The sequence below is a fragment of the Austrofundulus limnaeus genome, unplaced genomic scaffold, assembly GCF_001266775.1.
Source record: "Austrofundulus limnaeus strain Quisiro unplaced genomic scaffold, Austrofundulus_limnaeus-1.0 Scaffold13, whole genome shotgun sequence".
In the NCBI taxonomy this organism is placed as follows: Eukaryota; Metazoa; Chordata; class Actinopteri; order Cyprinodontiformes; family Rivulidae; genus Austrofundulus; species Austrofundulus limnaeus.
Window position 1 is genome coordinate 2,874,042 of NW_013952415.1, and position 22,173 is coordinate 2,896,214.

The window sequence follows — 22,173 nt, forward strand, 5'->3', positions numbered from 1 at the left end:
TTAAATAAATAAAATAAAATAAGCCACAAGAAGATAAAAAGAAAAAAAAAATAACTGCACATAACGTGTTACACATGGAGATTTTTATTTATTTTATTTATTTAATCTTTATTTATTCAGGTAAGCTGTTTGAGAACCACTTCTCATTTACAAACATGACCTGGCATGCACTGAGTGCATTGCAATATACAAACCTACACATTCAGCCATAGTAAAGTGATTGTAAATTTTTATCACAATTAAATTTTTTAATCTATGCCCATGCAGCGCTAAAATTAATCAGAGTTAACTCAATTAATTTCACAGCCCTAGTAGGAACACATCGTCAGTGCTAGCATGACAGGGCTGCAGTAATAATCTGACAATGTTGCTTTCTSAAAATCAAAATTTGAAGGCATTTCTTAAACCCAGATAAATGTCTGCGTTTTAGTGTTTTTATTTATTATTTTTTTGCTGAATTTACTACAAATTCTAAATCAAACCCATTGTTATTGTTACAGGACTGTATAAATACTGACCATTACAGTAATGCCTCAAATCAAATTATATGAAATTTGGCCCACTGCTACTTTTTTATTCAACTCATTGTTTATTAGCAGCTCTTTTATGTTTCCATCACAGCACGTCTGCCAGTTTAGTTCACATCCGGTCTGAGACATCTTTGAAAACAAGCTTTTGTTTCATATGTTAAAACAACTTTTTTTCACCAAGGTCAAAGCTATTATTTGGAAATGGGGTGGGCTCATTTGAGATATGACAAACACTGCACCTGTCAGAGTTTAACTACATTTGACAACTAAATTTGCTGAAAGCAGTAGGGTTAATTGCAAGTGTTGCTACCACTGTCAGTCCAGCCACACCCACACAGTCCTAATGAAACTCAACTGATTACAGTATAATTTGTCTGAAACTCCAACTTTAATTGATCTTCACTGAGCTATAAATGTGAACAGAGACATATTTCAGATACGAAACACGTTTTAAAGAGCTCTCCTCTTTGCATACCGTCCACGGCGAAGACGGCTCGAGCAGCACGTAAACAAATTGTGACAAAAGTCACGAACAGCATCGTCAGCAAGCCTAATTTGAAGGATGGCATAATCGCAAACAAGCCATCATTACAACCAATCAGTTGGGACCACAGAAAATTTAGAGGTAATTAGAATAATAGCTCACTTGAGAGTTGGGCTCTTTATAGTTGCARCAAATCTGCAACAGATTGGATCTGAAGGATTATGTTTGCTACTTCCTTCTCACATGTCTGCACATGGATTATGTTGTGTTTATGTCGTGCTCTCRTCGTTTGGTGGATGTTGAGGAAAAAAAAGGGATTTAGGATTAGATGGTCTAAATCTTCTCCAAATCTGCCATATGGAGGCTGTGTCTATCCATTATCCATCAATGTGTCAAACTCTGTGCACGGGAGCAGCTGTCTATAGAAGGCCAGCCAATTGGTTTGATACAGGTGAAAAGTGATGTATGATTGCCTTGGAAAACCTATCACTCTTCGTTGGCCAGGAGGCTTCAACGTGAGGGCACTGTAACTGTGTGAAACCTTGATTTTTTTCCCACCCCACTCTCAGTGGGTTTTACCTCGGTGTTACTATCTTAATCTAAAATGCTCCCCCCACCGTGTTCACCTGTGACCTCCAGGCCCCAGTCCTCATTCAGGGAAACTAATAAAGATACTTAGAGGGAGCAGGTAATAGCAAGTGTCTGCTAACAATGGCAAACAGAACAATGTGACTGGAATACATTTGTGTCTTTAGGGAGAAGCAAAGACGAGCCGGCACTTGTTGGAGAGTATAAAATGACCTTTAAAAAAATCTCATTAGACCACATGGGGGGCTGTGTATATGTCAGTAGGTACCTTTGAGATACATACACAATTAAACTTACATAGGTTTTGTTCAAGAACAGACTACACATCAATTCAACAGATTAAAATGGCAGATTTATAGTCTTACACCCTATGCCATTTATTGTTTTGTAGATTATTTACAGGTTGATTACGGGGGCAAGAAATTTAGGAAGGAAAACCCAGTCAAGCGGCACCCTTCATCTCCTCCTGGGGTGGTCCCAATTCAATCTCAGACCAGAGAGAATGCTTACTCCCTCCAGCAGTTTCTGGAGCTATGTCCTATTACAGGGGCTGCAGCTTACTAAGACCACGGCCAATGGAGACTGTGACCATTGCAGTCTATGTAGGCTGCATAAAATGGCTGTGACRTGAGACGGTCTAGTCTTTGGATGATGTAAGTTCAAATGACCATGCACTGTCCCGTTACCACGGTGGTATGTTTAATATCCCGAGCCTTCAGATTTAAAATGCATTGGGACATTTGGTCACTGGAGAAATTACTTCAAACTGGTATATGTAAAAAACAAACAAAAAAATAACCCTAATAATTAGGATTTAGCTCCAGTAATTGCATTTTATTTAACATTTCATTTCAGCATAAATTTCACAAGCTACTTTTAAATTACACTTGTCCATCCAAGTACATTTAAAACCAAAATCCTCAGTCTGTTATGACTTTCCAAATTACGCCACGTTTGTAAAAAAAAAAAAGTATTAWTAAAAATGCTGTCTTAATTATCCTATCTAGTTTGCTGCCTTCATTTTTGTGGTTTTGGGGGTCACATTCATCAGTTGCATGAAAAGGAACTCACAATTTTGTCATCTAGAGGTTGTGAATGTATTATAATTGAATTGATTTGACTCTGACTTCAGTGGACTTTAACTTTTGCCCTTTCAGAACCACCTCTGTCATGGTTCCAGGCCGGTGAAACCAGGCATTCACTGACTTCCACAATGTTTTCTCCTAATTTGTCATGTGAACCGAGTGTCACCGAAAGCCAACACGTTGCATTTTGAAATGACTTTATTATTGTATCATGTTTTTGATCTGAGTTTGTTTTACAGAATTAAATGTCTGAATGAGAGCTCATCCAAGACTGGTGATTCCATACTTTTTGCCAGGGGTTGTAAAAAAATGCAATTGTTCACAACCAACAAGCATTTTTGACAAACAACATCTGTCATTTCATGAAAGCAGTTAAAAATTGCTAAAATRAAGTTGGTTTGACGGCACTAATTGTCAGAGCGTGTCTAAATTTAACTACCAAGAGGATTTGAATCAAGTAATCATGTATTCAAAGCAGTTAAACAGTAAGAATGAAATGTGAAAGGTTGATTGATGTTAGTCTTACACACAGCTGAAGTGTAATCACCTCATTAGCCTGAATGAGGAGAAAAACACAGCAATTCTAGATGAATTGAGAGAAAAATGCATTCTGAATTGCTCTTATATATTTACCTGTTTGTATATTAGAGAGATTTTCTTATCAACAAAGTCAATRCATTATGAGAATTAATGACCCCAGCAATATCTGTTGTTTGACAGAAGGTGCCAATCTGTGCATTAAAATGGGACATTATATGCAAAATCCACTTTTCTAGCTGTTAAATACATTTTGTTGCAGACTTGAAGTCATTAGGCGTGCAGAAAAGTTGAATTTAGTCTCTCCTGAATTCAGCCAGTTCGGTTTTCTCTATTTTCTATGATGTATTCTGAACCATTATATCAACCATTATATCAAATTATCTGTAAAGGAACTACCATATAAGCTTTGAACTTACCAACTACAATTTCCTCATTTTAATTCTCGTGTGGTTCTGGGTCAGACGTTGGCTCCAACATGTAAGGCTGGATCGACAAGTACTCCGTTGTCGACATCTTTCAGTTTAATTTTAATTAAAATKTTTCTGCAAGCTAGAAAATGTAACCCCGCCCCTCTCTGAAACCGGAGTGGACCGGTCTGGAAGCAGAAGGGGGGCGGGGCTTGAAGCACCTTAAAGGAACAGTATCAAATCCAGCTAATTTGAGACACACACCAGAAAAGTGGTGAAAGAGGAGCTGGTAAAAATGAAATAATGAGGAATTCAAACCAAAGCATTGCAGTTCCACTTTATAAAGAACCGAACTAAATGATTTAAATGTGGAAAGGATGGATTTAAAAGCACAATATGTCTACTTTAAAGCTTTGTGTCAGTAAATTTTATTTTTGTAGTATTCTTATTTCTCTGCAAGTCAGCCTTGTGTTGGAACACCTGCCTCATCCCACAAAACACACACTTCTCTTGAAAGTTAAACATTTTTTGTGTTCCATGCTCTGTGAGTTTGACTGAATCAGACCTTCATGTTAACAAACAGTTGTCTTTTGTCAACTCAGAGAAATGTACTCTAATTTTACTCCTGTGCTTCATCAAAGCTGCCACTTCTCACCTTAAGGTCCAACTTTTTTATCCGTCTAAAGGGAACTATAAAACACAGGGTTTGTATAACTTCAGCTTCTCTTTTCTTTGTGCACGCAGGATTTGTGTTTGAAGAAGATGTAATGACACTGTCTGCTAGTTGCCATGGTGCCAGAAAGAGACCAAGGATCATTTTAAAGAGTTTTCTGTAGTCTTTGTCAGTTTTTTCCCCTTCCCATCAACGCCCACTTTTCTGTTTTTGTCCTTGTTTCTAATGTCTGGTGCAGCGAGCAGACTGAAGCTTATCAGTTCTAACATGCAGTCATGTATTTTACTGGGCAGATCAGTCAAAATTTWAAAAATATTTATATTTTTTTCCTGATACAATAAATAAATTGATTTCCATAAATGTTTCTTTTAGGCATTGCACTGCAAACCACTGATAAAACTGTTAACAAGATCTGGAACAAGAACGATTTTCACGAAACAATCCTAGCTTTTTTTTTTCTTTTCACTGTTTTTCTTCCCAGTTATTAACATTTCAGCATATTAAAAATTTAATGGTGACAGGATCACAGTAAATAAAGGACAGGCACAGAAATACAAGTAAAAACAGTTTCAGCCCAAAGTCATAATATGTGCAAACTATGTGTATGTCACTGTTTATGAATCCATGTGTATACAAAGAGGCAACACAAACAGAAGTTAAAAAAAATCCATATTTTTCACAAAAGAGTRTGTGTGAACACATTTAAGGAGCAACTGCAACAAAAAGAAAATATTGACGCATTTTTATGTGCTCTACTTACTGCTTGGAGATCATTAGCAACTATTCTTTACTGCTTTTATTGACATTTTTGCTGTTTCATTTTAGCACCATTTCTGATTAAAATTTTAAATATGGATGAGGAAATATTATTCTTTGAGGTTGAAACATATTAAGAAAAACATGACCCACCAAGGCATCGTATGCTGATCTATGAGACTGGCTGTTTTGGTTAGAAAAAAAATGTCACCACCAAAAAAAAAAATAGTTATTTGTTGGACTGTCTTTTTCTTTGATTACAACACACATTCTCTGTGGCATTGTTTCAATAAGCTTCTTAGACCTGACCAACTGCAGCAACACCAGATCATGGCACCGCTCCCACAGGCTTGTAGAGGCACTATGGTGCATCCTTGAAGATGATGGATCCCCACTATCCTTCCTGTTTTTAATAATGTGTTGAAGAGTTYTTAACCAAACTTTAGTAGTTTCTTCAATCTCCTTAGATGTTTTCTCTGCTTGATGCCAATGATTTGACCCTACTCAAACAGGCTGACATCTTTTTTCCACAACCACGGGACGTGTCTTTTAACATTTAAGAAACGAGAAGCAACTCATTGCACCAGTTGGGGTAAGATCACTTGTTACCAGCTGAAGGATAATCACCCACGCAGTTAGGAGGCTTGTACTTATTTGCTTAGTTAAATCCAGGTGATGACATTTTCTTTGGCCAGGCAGTGTATTTTTAAGATGATTYCTTCTCTCACAGCAAACTGCAGCTTGACACATTCTTCATACCATATTTTACTAGTGTTAATTGAAGCACTTCTATTGTCTTTGGTTTAATTGTCCAAACTGTAATAGTTGAGACTGACATCTACAGCAAACCATCCACAAACTGCAGGAACTACTATAAATAACTCCTTGTGTCTTTCTTGGTAAATGTTTTTTGTTTCACTGAGGGTTTTGTGAGCACATTGTGGAAAAAGTTGGGCAACTTTTGTTTGTTATTTTGTCTTTGGTTCAGCCTGACAGTATTGCTTTGGATTTCCTCATATTTTCAGATGTAAATAATAAATGATTCTTTGTTTGGTAGACCTTTCTTTAATCTTTTCTATTTGGACTTTATGGTGTGCTCATTAGTTGAAAAAAAAGTTATTGCTTCTGTGGATTATAAAACAAAGCTCATTTCATCTATTTTTTGTACTTAATTGTGTGGTTCTTAACAAAACCAAGTGCTACGGTTAGGTTTGAAAATGCTTCCTGCTAACGGGGAAATAATGACAACTTAGTCAAGCAGTAGGAGCTGTCAGACCTAAGGGTGTGTGTCAAAGGCAAGATGGAGGCCACRGCAATCAATATTTCACTCTGTATGAAGCAATAAGCATTAAATACTTCTTTTTCAACTCCCCTGGGATCAGAGCAAACACATCAATCAAAAGCCAATCACCCATGCTCACTCCATACAGACTTCCACCTCGAGGCAACGCACCAGCTGTCCCATGAGATTCTCTTTTTCTCTTAATCCTAATTGGACCRTTATTATAAATATTTAAAAAACAGATATTTATATTTTGTTTTTTAACATCTGAAAGACTTCACTGAAGGTTAAAGGCTCGGGGAGGATTTTTACTCTATGAGTCTTTGAGAAGAGATCTTACAAATGACTCTTGACAGTGCAGGGGACATTCATCAAGAAAACAAGCCACATAAGCACAGAGACCAGAGTTAGGGTTGAAATGAATCTCATAGAAACAAATCTAATCTTTGCACCGCCAGGGAACCCATTTATAATGTTAAGATCACAACATGAATCTTTAGATAGGAGTTTAAGAGAAKGGGGGAAACTTGGAATCGGATGAATAGCAATTGAATAAAATGTCTAAAGTTTGTAGTTATTTTGTCTTTTGAGACAGTATTTTGCTTCTCCTTTTGTTATGGAAAAACGAAAAAAAGAAAGGATTTGAAAAGGGAGTTATCTTGGCATTAAAGGGTTGCTGTCAAAGCTCTAAAGTTTCCAGAGGTTTAAGCCCATTTACAAACACAACCTCACTTTTCTCTGTGCACAGCAGACCTCTTGGGGTCTGAATGGTTTATATGGGCGAGTATCAGCACGCTCTATCATCCACAGCAGGCTGGTCTCTGTCAGGCCTGACAGCTTGTGTTGATTTTTAACTCAAAAAAGAAATAAAAAATAGTTCAGGTTGTTACTGAAACCTACCAGGCCACTTCAAGGCTTAGTAAAAAAATAAAAAAAAGGTCATACACAAATTTAACARTGAAAGGACTAGCATTTCACATTATGTCTTTCTGACAGAATTTGTGGCATTATTTATATGTGAACGATCTTTTAAAATATTCACATTTTTCCAATATTGGTTGCAGCAAATCAACATAAAAAATACATGTGGATATTGTGGTGCTCAAATCCACTCAAGAGGTGTATAGTAACTCAGCGCATTTACTTTGTTACAGTACTTAGGTATTTTTTTTACACTTTTTCATTTTTGCACTCAAAAATATAGATAATGGATTTAAACAAAACAATTATGTCAACTGTGTCCACTCAACTGAATTGAGTAAAGGTAACATATTTACTCTAATTCACTTTAAGTAAAGAAAATATGTACCCCTTACTCAATTTGGTCGAGTGGAAACAACTGACATTTTCTTTTAATTAAACCTACCACATCTGTTTTTGAGTGTATTTTTTTTAAATTGTAACCTTTACTTTTATTTTGTTACATTCAAAACATAAAAAAATAACTTTTACTACTATATAATTGAACTGCTCATTACATGCTTCAATTTATATATGACCGGAACTCATAATGAAAAGAATTGTTTGTGCACTTAAAAAAATAAAAAGTTGTTGAATTTACTTAAAGTTATGGTTCCACTAAACCAAGTTGAGTAAATTACTTAACTGGTTTAGTGGAACCAGTTTGTAAGTAAATTCAACACTTCATGTTTTAGAGTGTATAAAATTATTTTTACTTTGCCAATTATTTTGAGCAGTTTTTTATTTTTACTGTACTTTTCATATCAGTAAAATTACTTTTTATCAGTCGGTTTCTGTTAAAGTAATTTTACTTTTACATAGTTACTTCATTATATACCTCTGAATCCACTGTGCATTCAAAAACGATTTGTTGAATTTATTTAACCAAGTTATTTCAAGTGGTTTCACTCAACTGAACTGAGTAAATGTAATGATATATACACAAGTTTCGCAAGTAAATCTTGTTACATTTACTCAACTTGGTTGAGTGAAACCACTTGACATAACTTGATTAAATAAACTCAACAAATCATTTTTTGAGTGTAGATTTCATGCCAGGCAGGGTTGCCAGTTATTGTCACTTTAAAGCTAATATACAGTAATTTAACCAATACTAAAGTGCTGAGTGAGGATGTGCTTTTTCAGCCAACAGGTGGGAGGAGGTTTATGTGATATTTTGCTAACATAGTCAACATCAACATGGCACAATAAAAAAATATGAATTTCAGCTACTACCACACAGATTTGTTTCTTTATATCTGTAAAACTGGCTGTTATAGCCACTTCTCTGTTTGTAAAGGTTGTTTCTGTTTGCTAAAGTTCACTGAGTGTTACTACAGGCAGTTTGCATCAAGCCTTTTTTGTTCTATTTTTATTCTCAAGAGATGGAAATTGGCAATCATGTTCTAATCCACTTATGAGCTCCYGAGCTTGTTTCACAGCAGTTTTCATTTGCGAGTCCTCGACCACCTCGGGCTCTCCCATCATCCTGAGCTCTTCCAGCCTGAGCGTAGACCTCTCATCTCAGAGCTTCTTGTGTAATCCCAGATCAAAGGTCCTGGGGCAACCGGAATGGATCCTTCGTTCCAACAAGCACACTGTCCCGGGTGGAAGGGGAAAAAAATTGAACCCATTTTTCTTTATCTTGGCTCTGCAGGTTAGCTATCTGAGTGTAGTAAAAGATAGACCTTGTCATGATAGTACAGCCCTTCCTCATAACAGAAGTCACAAGAATGTGGGCCTGGAAGTCTCTCCGAATGTTTGATGTCCATTTTCATCTCCCCGTTTTCATGTTTCCCAGAGAAACTACTGATAAGCAATATAATAAGTCTGGAAATATAAATAAAGTGACACAGAAGTGCAGGACTTTTCAGTTAACCCAATAAATATCTGAATGCCCTACTGTTTTTACAGCTGAGTTAGAACCAGAGCTTTTTTAACGAAAGGTTTTATCATCACCAGACTTGGGCATTCAAATTTCTTCTACCCTGGTCCTTCTTGGGGCTGTCCACAAGGAAATGATTTTCTGTGAATACCATTTTTTTAACACTTCAGCCTTGCATCCACAGAAAACTGTATTTCATAAGCCAAAGTCAAAGTAATAGACCATTTTGTAGTTAGAAATGATCACATGCACAAAGCGGGCGAACCGTGCATTTAGRGGTTTACAAGGAAAAAGCTGAGGCAGCTATGGAAACACCGTTGTACCATTTAAACAGATAAATCTACGTATCTCTAAATACGAAATGGTTTAATAAAAAGAGCTGAATCCAGAGGGGAGGACCAAGGAATGAAGTTCCAACAGTTGGTTCCAAGAAGAGTTCCAAGGCACAGGCAGGTATCCACAGGTTTAGTTAAAAAAAAAAACACCGGGAAATCAGGCATTTTTCGAGAATGAATTTAAACTGTTAGGAGAGCCGTCACTTCTGTTACCAAACCCCACCGCATGTTCCAGTGAGGAGTTGTGCTTCATTAGACAAGATGAACAACAGGTGAGGGGAACAGTTTGCGCCCCTGCCACTCAGGAAGCTGTAGAAAAAGGTCAGTGACCAAAACAACATAGACTCTCTACATAACCTAACTCTTAACCCTTAACTCTGTCTACCTTAGCCTAGCCCTGGTAAAGGTTTCTGTAATATATAATGCATTTTTAGAGTAATTTTAAGGTTTTTGTGATAGGTTATTTGAATCATTGTTATTTAATAAAATGATTTAGGACACGTCATCAGTAATGAACCTCAGGATCGGGTGTTTCAGCCATTACCACAGGGTRGCCCAGACAAGGTTGATCAAGCCTTGCTGTGTGTCAAAAGAGTCAATATAGTTGAATTGTATTTGATAGAATACTTGGATTAAGTCACTAAGTTTAGTTTTAGGAAGGACTTAAGTCTCCAAGGTYAGGTTTTAGGAAATAAAATTACCTTTATTCTGGCTTGGGCTTGACCTTGGGAGAGAGGAGCTACTGACAAACATGCACCAGCCCGTGCCTTACCTTTGGCTCCCCATTTCAACTGCCCAGTCAACGGATGAGGTGGGGCGAGTCATCAAGAGAGAATAAACACCTAATCCTAAACTAATATTCTTGAATCAAATTCGATAAAAATTCTTGATAAAAATATCTATTCTTTTCTTTCTGGGCCCAGTGATGGGCTTGTGACCTGTCAAGGGTGTCCCCCGCCCCTCACACAGTGACTGATGGATATGGGCACCAGTGACCCTGAAAGGAAGGAGGTAAAAGATAACGGATGGATGGATTTTCTTTCTATATGTTCTGCACAGAACAGAAAAACAGAACATCACTTTGACATATCAGAGTTTMAGTGAACTGAAGCTTGATTATAAAATCGAAAGCTCTGATTGGAGGAACGCTAAACAGGACAAAAAAAAAATCATGAATATTTAAAGAGAACAGATCAATTTCAAACTGAAACAGATTTTTTTTAATCTGCCTGCATAAATCTTTATTCTGTTTCTAAATGTTCCTCCCTATTTGTTTACAGAGTTTGTCTCGTTACAAAGAGGGACTATTTTTTCTGCTTCGTGTGGGCAGAATGCAAAGGCAAATTAGCACCCCTCCTGGAAATTTCACACCATAAAACATCTTCAACACAGCAGGTGGTTTCACTTCCACCAGGGCGCTAACAACTTTCAGATGCACACTGTGAACCCTAACATTATGAACAAATTGGCAAAGAGGTTTGAGCATTTCAAAGTGCCAGTTTGCCTAATGAACAAACTGCTTGGTTATCTTGGTGGTTGTAAACAAGCCGAAACTAAAATTTTCAACAAATGGCTGTGGTTTATTGAAAACCACAAAGACTGCAGTGAGCCCCGTTGTAACTCAGACATAGGTTATTTTTGGTCCCCCTTAAAGACCACAATGTTGGAAAAAAATAGGCAACATTTCAATTTCTTAATGAAGTTCACAGGATTACACACTTTTAATAAAACATTAACATTTATAAATTAAATGCCTAGTATACCTTGCAGGACTGCAGCAGACAGTGATTAAAAGGGAAAGTCTTGTATCATTTCTTGAACTGGAATTATATATTTTTAAAAGCATAAACATGTAAATGACCAGGGTAAAAAAATCGATTCAATCGATTTTGGATCAGTTTCTTAAGGAAATCGATACACAGGGCATGAGATCATTTTACCCCCATGGCGTCTTTTTTGTCTCAATAAGTTTTGTTGAACATAACAGAAGCTAACAGAACATTATAAATATAAAAATTTTATACGCTCAAAGGAGTGGAAGTATATTTATATTAGCCCACCCCTTCTCCTGCGACCTTATTCCCATCACATCTTATTTAACATTTATAAAAAATGGTCCTAATTTCTAAAAAAATAATGTACCCAACAACACTGTCGCTTACAATTCCTTTTTAATTTAAAAGCTTTGAAACTTGAGACAGTTTTGTTTTAAGATTGAACTCCGTTTTACTAGTTTGCTCTTAAAACCTGTTTATGCTGAAGAAAAAAAAAGTGAAATTGTGTTTTGCAACACAGTTGAACCATTTTCATTATTTGAGAGCAGATCAAATCAAATTGAATTGAATTGTGATTATTCAATTCATAACCTTATGAACTGAAATTGAATCGATTTAGAGAATTGGACACAATATGACTGATTTCACAATTTTGCTTCAAACACTTTTMCTATGAAACAGTTTTATGCTTGGACAAATACTTTAACCTTGACTTTGACCACAGAAAGCAACACATTGACATTTTATTAAATCATGATGATGTTTGCAGGCTTGATAGCTGGTTGATGAGGCATTCACCGAGCCGTGCTCCTGAGTCATCGTTTAAACACATTTTACACAACCAAGCTTTAACTAATGTAAAAGGGAATGTGTACACTTTCTAACAGGATGTTTGGATTAGACTGCAGAACATTTCTCATATCACCTTTTTTCACATATTCTATCAGATGTATAGCAATTTCTCCTGATTAAGATCATGTAGTGAAATTTGTGACACAGCTGAGAACTGTTTATCAGAAAATAAAGTTTTTTTTTTTTTTTTTGCAAATTTAGACGTTTGCTTCAGGATGTTCAGCTCCAGTTTTTTTTATTGTTTTCCTTTTCGCCTTACGTGTTTGTGATGTGTAGTCTGACTTGCCAAGGGAATCCATATGTTAAACAGCTTTATTTGTGTTTGAGCAAACATTTGTGCATGCATAAATAAATAAATAAATAAACAAATAAATAAATAAATAAATTTGGACTGATGTGATTAACCTTCCCATTTCCTCTTTAAAACCTTGCCCTCCCACACCCGTCATATTTTCACTTGACTCATTGATTTAGCCCTGAAGCTAGGATGAGAGCACTGCTGCAGCGGGATGAAACACTTCCTGAGGGATATGGACATGATTGTAGCTAAGACGGAGAAATTACAGCTTGTTAAACAATTTGCAGTTTGTATGCCCCAAAGGCTGAGGAAGGGTGTAAGTTGTGATTGGAAGGCGAGCAGCTCAAATCCACAAAAGACCCGCGGAAAGTGAAAAAGGATAACACTTTTCCCCCAGTCAACTACCACTACTGAGAAAAGGCACTTAAAAGGATCTCACTGACTTTGAACCCTATATGAGGCAAAAGAAGAAGAAGAAAAAAACTGCAATGCCGTTAACAATGTCAGTGATCTGAGCTCAGTCAGCTATTGGAGTCTGTTTTAAAATCTGTGATTTCTTTATAGATATGGACCTTCAGGAAAAATAAAATTACATATTTAAAAGCTGAGCATTGCTTGAAGGAATGCATTTAGCTCCGCATTTTTCATGACTTTTAGAGTTTGATAATGGAATTGTTGAACTTTTAGCAAACTTTGTCTCACTCAGGCTAATTTTTAGAGCATTAGTCACATGACCATGCCCGCGCAGAAACTCTACCAGCTCCATTGATTTCAATGGAACTATGCCAGTTTAGCTGTGTTTAAACTGAAATAAATTCAGGAAAACATTATCAAACTCAACCGGAAGGACCACAAAACATTGCGCTACAGTACTTGTAACAGTGACTCAGGATACAGCCATCGTCCCCTCATAGAAGGGGTGTTTTTGATCACTTTTCCCAAGCTAAGATGCTAGGCTAACTGCTGGTATCCAGCGATGGGAAGAGCTGAATTTGACAGGAAAAAAGTGCAACCAAGGACGTCTGCTCCAAACATTTTATCGAAGGTAAAAGACCAACACTGGACCACCTGGATCCTGTCCCTGCACTCTCTTTTGATAAACAGGTAAAGGAAACCTTACTGCTATAGCTTTACTCTTAGCATTCATGCTAGCGTCCAATTTAGCAATCTACTGCAGTCTGTCACACATTTATATGGTGATAACATGCTTACATCACCATTAAGTTTCTTTAAATGATGTTGAAGCGGTGATTCGAGTGATAAAAACACAAACATTAACAGATGCAGCAAGCTAAGCTATAAGACGAGGTTAAAACACCAACCTTTTTAACAATGCCGCTCGCTTTCCAAGTCTGTTGAAGACCTCGATCCTCCAGTGAACCTTTCAACTGAACTTTCCTGTGATCCCTGAAGTTGGATGTGTCTAGGAACATATTTTTTCTGTTACGGTACTAACACTGACTCTCTGTAGACTCTAGACCGTTTGTCTGATCTTTTGAACGAGCGGCAGATAAATTGCAAATGCTACGCGTGACATCACGCGTGCAGGTCCCCATTGTTTACAACACGTCACTCTCAGAGTATGTGTTGATGACAATGAGAAGTGTCCACAATTCTATTGTCTTTAATTCTATTGTATTTAATTTCGTGACCAAAAAACATTGATAATGCTCAGCGCCCCAACTGGACGGTGCATCACACCCATGCAGAGGAAAATGCACTTGTTTCACTCCAATGCAGTAAAAAATAAGAGTCGCTGCTTGCATGCTGCTGTCAATTATGGTCAGTCCAGCTTCGCTCCTCTTCCCCAGTGTTTTAGCGAGTCATTGAACATTTAACAATTTCTAAATAAAAGATCATTGCAGCTCCCTTTATTTAAGAATCTGACAGTTTCTGTTACAGCTGGTGCAGGAGTCTGCAGCCAGACTTCTAACTGGCACCAGATAAAGAGATAACATCTCTTCACTGGCTTCTTGTCAAATAYAGAATTGATTTTTTTAAAGTCTTCTGTTACTTTTTTTAAAGCTTTCCACTGATAAGCATCTGAGTATTTGTTAACTCATCTGCTTTTACTCAAACTCCAGATGCCTTAGATTTTCTGAACAACTGCTTTGCCTTTTTTAAAATCTGGATTAGTTATAAAGAGTTTCTGCCTTTGTTGATTCAACCCCGTAGCTTTGGAACATTCTTCCACTGTTAACCTAATGAACCTCCAGTATCGACACTTTTAAATCTCCTTGTCTTTGATTCAAGTTTAGCTGTTTTAGGGTTTGATGTAATTTTATTATCTCCAGAATTAATTTACAACCTTTCTTTTTCATCATTTTGATGATGCTTTTTCTTTCTCTAAAAGATCTTAAAGTTTTTGCACAAACTTACATTTTTTATACCATCTTTCACCCAAATTCATATAACAGTAGTTTTATTATCATGTCTCTCCAGCCGTAATTTATAGCGCAATTTAGTTTTTCTTTTTTTTAATGTTTTTTCTTCATTGTTTTAATGACACTTTGCTCAGTCTTGTTTTACTACATTCCATCTGTTTTAGCAAGAAGGCTTTTGGATGGGAGGCAAAAGTATTTAAAAATTAATTCCAGTCATTCTCATCACTTCGGAACCATTCTCAAGCTTTTATCTTGCAATAACAAACCTTTCTACACAGATCCTACACTGTTGTGTTGTACAGCAATGTCCTGTTTGAAAACCTTATAAAGTCCTGACTTTTAGGAACTCATAATTTAAATGAAAAAGTGAGAAACTCGCTGCCAAACTGAGCTATTTTCTCCAATGGCCTTTTGAAATTCAGCCAAGCAAACTCTCAGTTAATTAGAGTTGAACAAAGAGGAGGTAGTGGAGGTATAACACGTAGGTCGACAAGTGATTTTTAATTTTTTGCCCCTGGAAAAAGTAAATAAAAAAAACAATGAGTAGTTGTGGAAGGTGATACTTTGGCACTGAAATATTAATAAAAAATAATAAAATATAAAAATGTTTGATGTGGTAGAGAGGGATGTCTAACACCTTTTTTGACAGTGGAAAGGAACAATGCACTTTTAACAGAAACATCCAGCAGAACCAGAACCATACTCAGGATGGGTGACCATCTGTCTCCACTGGTTGGACTCAGAGAGGACAGGAAAGAGACGTGGACAAACACAACATGGCTGAATGTAAGACAAAGAAAAACGTGTTAAAATCTAACAATGAATACCTTATATTTGGAGATATCCATGTCTCCCTTTATTAAGGTAAAAAGCTGCATTAGTTACATTTTGTGCTAATTTGAAACTTCTTTAGTTAAAGTTCTCTCTACAATTAAAATCACTTGACTTGAGATCTGCCATGAGCACAAGAACATTTTAGGAAAACTGGGTCACTCCAATGCATCAGAATATAAAATATTCTGAAAACTTGAGTAAATACATCAGATGTTTGACTGATTTGCAAAAGCCTATAAGCGTCATGAACAAAGCACGCTTCAAGATTTTAACAGGATATATAAAGCATAACAAGTGACAGCTCTCCACATTGTCCCACTTTTGAACCATGTTTGGGATTGTCAAATTAGAGCACATCATTCTCTAAAAAGTCCCTCCACTTCATGGCCTTGATGCAAACAGACAAGCTGTTCCATAGGAATTACAGCTCAAATGTCAAAGATGATAGTTTTTATCCCGCATAAATGGAAACATTCCTTTTGGCTTCAAGGGAATGAATTGTCAAAGTGACTGCTTGAGTGTATTGCTCTGAATGTCATCAAATGTTTGGCACTGCTTTCCTTTTTCCAAGGAGGAGGAGATTGGCTGTAAAGCAAACTGTTTTTGAAACCCATTACACAGCGGAAGCGTCAGCTCAGTGTCTCCTCTATTGTCTCGGAGATTATACAGCGCAGCGGACTACCTGAACTTAAAAGCAACTTTCACCTTCGCTGTAGCTTTAAAGCGACGGACATTTATCACAATCAGCATTCACGAGACTCCTCTGCTTATTCACACATTACCTTAATTAGGATTTTATGAGAGGTCGTTTCTCTTACTTTTCGAAGAAAGGAAGTCTACTCCTGACATAAAAGGAGCCAAACAAATCACATTTATTATCTCTGTTGTTGGAATTCACAGTGCATCGTCTGGCTTTAGTGTGCTCCTGTAAAACTGCTCCATAACTGCACTCTGTGCTGATAGTTTTCTCTTACCAGCAATATAATCCTAAACGATCTCAAAGAAGAAACTATTGCAGACCATCATTCTAGGAAGTAATATTGCGACTTTTCAGTTTAGATTCAATTTTAATGCAACAAGAAGAAAAWTTTTACAGGTTAAAAAAAAGGCATTAGGATGATTGCTCGGCTTCTCCGGAGTGGTCACTGCAACAAGTTCAGCCCGAGGTCAGCTGGTGCGATGCTCTGAGAAAATACAAAACCCCCGAGAGCCCCATCGAAGAATCTACAAACTTCAGTTTGCATGTTAAATGTTAAAGTTCATGACAGTGCAAGTAAAATACAGAAAAGGGTTGTTTTCATAGGTTACAAGGAGTAAAACTCTTCCCTTCAAATTGAAAGTGGAGACGTTTTTCAGCATTTTTCCTGAGTCCTGATATGTCTGTCTTTGCTGTTTTTATAGGAAACAGACTTTACCCACTCTTAAACTTTAGGAAAACAGATAATCTATTGCATTAGTATGACAACATTCCTAATAAATGACTACACATATATACATAAATGCTTGAGAAGTTCATATGAAGTGAATAAAGCCTTCCTGAGTCATGAGTTTGCATCCTTGAACCATATAATGATAGAAGTGATCTCCAAGTTATGTGTGGGATTTTCTACTTTTAGCTGTCAAGATCCAAGAGAATATCCTGTTACTGAATACAAAAAATAAACATGCTCATTTGATTTTTTAATTTAGTTTAGTAACTCAATTTTGCATTGCCTGGCAATAATTTCCTGGCCCTTTCTGAACCATAAGCAGCTGTGAAGGTCCAGACCACTGATGTGAACTGAGGCAGGCTGCTAATACCAGGCTACAGAAAAAAAAAAGAGATGATGTGCCACTGTGCATGACAAATTTATTGCTCGTTCCACTCCAAAGGGCGGCATTTTACAGCGACAATATGCAGGCATTTGATCTGAGCACAGAAGCAGCTGGACCGCCTGACTCTTCTGGATCAATCTGTGTCTTAAAAATGATTAATGATGAATCTAAGCTCCATTGGTGGCTGGCTTCATGGTGCTTGACATGTGAAGCTGAAATAAGGCTTTTGGAACATGCAGAGTGTCTTTAAGTATAGTCTCAATAAACTGCAACTGCTAAAAAAATACAGTATTGTTTTTTGTACTACTGGGCTTCATCATTGATCCATAACATACACTCTATTGCCGAAGGTATTCGCTCACCTGCTGTGACTCACATATGAGCTAAAGGGACATCCCATTCATCCACACCAGACTATGCCATCCATGTGTTTATAGACCCATTTGGATGGGTGAGCAAATACTTTTGGCAATATATTGTAGTTTCTAGACAAAATGCAGTATTCCAATGTAACGCCAACACAATTGTTTAGCAGTAACAATTGAAAGTAAAACAAAAGTAAAGTTGTGATTTGAACTTACTCTTTCCTAGAAAATATTTACAGCTACTACCACACTTACTACCTTAAATAATGCTAAAGTTTGACAATGGGTTGTGCAGAACACAACAGTGAGGAGACCACAACAACACGAGGAACTGACAAACACTCAGAGGAATGATAAACATGAGGAGCATGTGTTCCCCACCTCAAATTCACAGAATTATTAATTTTAAAAAAACTGTACTTTTGAGGTTAAACACTTGTTCATAATTTATTTCAATAAATTACCAGTTAAGAAGGGCATAGACATTTTCGTATTTTGTATCGAAAAAATATCAAACCGGAAGAACAAAGTATCGAAACAAACCGAACAAGCCCAGTTGATGTTGTTTTTTTATGTCAATATGACWACATGACAACAAATCTACATAATTTTGACAGTAGGTTTATTGTTGGGAATCAAACATCAAGGGCTCCAGGCTCACAAACTCCTTAAATGACTTCCAGCACTCATTAATGTGCAAATATAAATTTATATATGTGGGAAAGACATTGGTTTGTCATCTGAGGGGAAAAACAAAGAGGCATCGCTTCCTAGAGTTCCTGACAATGTTATTATAGGACAAGATCAGCCTGTCAGCGAGAACAATCAAACCATGTACAGAGAGGTATTATTGTACCACTGCAGAAATGCATCATTACAAAGACGAAAGCAAGAAAAAGTGAATCATTTATTTCACGGCCTCAAATCACACAATGGAGACCACACTGCCTGTCAAGGTCTCAGAAGCCCGTTAGATTACAACTAGATTTTTACACAAATAGCCATTTCAGCAGACTTGACTATAAATCCTTCCGTGCCGGACAGATATGTGACCGTTTTCCTTCACACAAASCCACCATTAATGGGCATGAACTGGAAAAGTGTTTAAAGTGGCATATCAAGATCTTGTTGGAGCGTTTTTAGACTAACATGAGCCACTAGACTGTGTGACAGGTGCAGTCAATACTGATTGGACGTCACTCACCTGTGACTTAAAGCTCTTTTCTGTGGCACTAATCTGGCAGTTGAACACTGAAGTATCTTGCTTCACCACTCTCCTATGTAACTGTGTCGGTGGGGCTTTGTCCAGTCATGTGAGATTTGAGATGGAGGGAAGAAAAAAATGAAATCAAAAACAAAGAAACAAAAACTGAAGCCGGTAAATATCAGGAAATCAGAGGAGAGACTCCAGTTTAATATCTTCTCATTAGTCAGAGTCAGGATCCAGACTCTGAGGCGGCTCTCCTGCACTGACAGCTAATCAAGTCCTCATTCATATCAAATGTCAAATCATGGCACAGAATCGCAGCTTTTCATTCATTTAATATGGTTATGACCAGTTTTGTCTTTAACTCAAATAGGTGAATACTCATCCTGTCAGACCTTTACCAGCGTCGTCATTTGGGAAATGAGGTCACATCCCCTCAATAAAAAAAGGAATGAATAATCTTATCTGCTGATATTAGATTTGTCTCATTTGGACTGAGCAAAGGGAACGGAGGAGGGCAAGAAAAACTCAAACTCATACATTTTTCAGTCCATTTTTAAAATTAATTGGACTTGGCACTTCCTGAACGAGMAAAGCTTCTGTTTGCATTAAAACGGAAGGAACTAAGTTAGCGGTGGGCTGCTTTTATGGTCACTCAGGACAGATAAACACGGCATGCTTATCAGCATCCTGGCCATGCAGGAGGCGGGATGCTCCTCTGTTAATTGAGCATGTATGTATATGTTTAGAGAGAGAGAAAGCATGTGGCCGGATGCATCCGTAGCTGCCCCGTATCCTTTCACTGCAAAAAATGTCCACCTAACCAAGTTTTCAAATCTTATGTCCAGCCAATAAGTCTTTTTGATCTTGTTTTGAGACTGATTTACTAAACAAGAACTGATTGTGTAAGAATAATAATCTTGTTTTCAGAATGTATATGGTTATTTGTCTTGTTAATCTGAAAATTTGACTCAAATTAAGTCAAAAATTTCTGCCAGTGGAGTAAGAAAATTTTACTTGGTAAGATTCTTAAAATATTGATTTGACTCAATTTTTTTCTTATTTGAAGAATCTTACCAAGTGAAATTTTCTTACTCTATTGGCAGAAATTTTTGACTTAATTTGAGTCAAATTTTCAGACTAACAAGACAAATAATCTTACACATTCTGAAAACAAGATTATTATTCTTATGCAATCAGTTCTTTTTTAGTAAATCAATCTCAAAACAAGATCAAAAAGATTTTTTTTGGCTGGATATAAAATTTCAAAACTTGGCAAGATGGACAGTTTTTGAAGTTGTTGAACGCGGCTCTGCTGAGTCTGTAGCTTTGGACCCCTGCCTGAGTGGAAAATGACCTGCCTGGATTTGCCTGGCATTCTCTCACTCCACCTGACTCCCCAGACTCTTTCCCAACGCAGTCCATCACGCTCCTTCTGACTTTCCGCACACCCTACAGTCTCCAGAAAGTGCTGGGCAACGCGGCTGCACTGCATCGTCACCTGTTGTGTCTGATCCATGATGCTCTCAAGAAGCACAACAGGAGTGCATCTTTGGAAGTCTTTAATACCATCTGCTCAGGGCTGCCAAACTGGCTGGGACTTTTGTGGCAGACATGAGGAAGTTATCACGTAAAGTTGTTCTGGGCATTGTGCCTGTCAGTGATTCAGTGTTTTTGGCACGGCCGTTTAACTTTTACGTGCAGAGTGAAAAAAAAAACAAAAAAACCGCAACCCCCTCCCCCAGCCTGGGGAAAACGGTAAGCAAACATGTGAAAGTAATCTGAGATTTGGTAATTGCTCAGATCAGCAATTTTAAAACGTCCCTGCTTACATGCCAAGACTCTCGAAAAGTAAATACACAGGGCGCTTTTTGCATTTAATGGAAAACTACAGCTTCCTAAAACCTTCTGATAGCGGTTAGTGTGGGCCAAATCCATATTTATAAGTGACAGCCGGGCGACATTCTTTGCCCTCAGCAGGCTGTGCAGAGCAGTAAATTGAATTCTGCCATGCAGCTCTCACTGACAGAATGCTGAATAAGTGAGAGGATCTGTATTTCAGAGAAATGCATGACTCGTGGCCCGCATTAGAATAAAACCGACATGTTGGGTGGAAAACTCTCACGGCACATGACAGACAGTGCAGCAACACAATGGGAGCTATTTTAGCAGAAGACGTGACATAAAAAAAATTAAAAGGAGGGTTTTTAGTTCAGCCAGTTAAAGACAGATTAGTAGCAGAGGGATTTACTTATTCTTGAGGCTGTTGACTTTTTAAAAGCACTGGAAGGCATCCAGCAAAGATTAGTGCAGTGTGAATAAATACTTTATTTACTCCACTTACGACTTCAGTCAAAACTTCACAGATTGATTTTTGGGTGACATGTGGGAGGTAAGTGAAGGAGTCCTTTGGGCTTTCTGGGTATTGGCCTCCATTTGTTCTCAGAATAAAACTCACATTCTACTGCAATGTGAATTATTATACATAATTAATGCACTCTGCTCATCATTTATTAAGTTTGGCAGAACTTGATCTGATGCTGCATGAAGGAGAGCACAACAGGCCTTTTTTGTGCAAAACAAAACATTCGTTCTGACAAAAACGTTCTTTTCTTCTTTATTAAAGTCAAAAAGAACTAGATGCTACATGGCCAAACATGTACGCAAAGCGCTAATGCACCAGAACTCACCGGAATACATTTATTGTTTTGGGTGGGGGCTCAATGGTGGGACCCTATCAGAGCTGAAACAACAAAAAAATCTGAAGCTCCTATAGTTTTTGAGCTCAAATATGGGGCCTATCATAAAAATGTTGGTTGGCGCAGTGTAGGCGGGACACATCTACATTCCTGCCAAATTTTATGTTGATCAGTGCAACCGTGTGCAAAAAATCACAAAAATAGATAAACAGTAAGAAAACAAAAATAGCTAAAAACCTATTTCTTTAGGTACATCATGCTTAATTTTAAATCAATTCAACATATTACTAGTATTATTTTGTTGCACAACTGTTTGCTGCAGAGTCACCTGATGTTATTTTGGTGACAAAGCACACCAACACACACACACACACACACACACACACACACACACACACACACACACACACACACACACA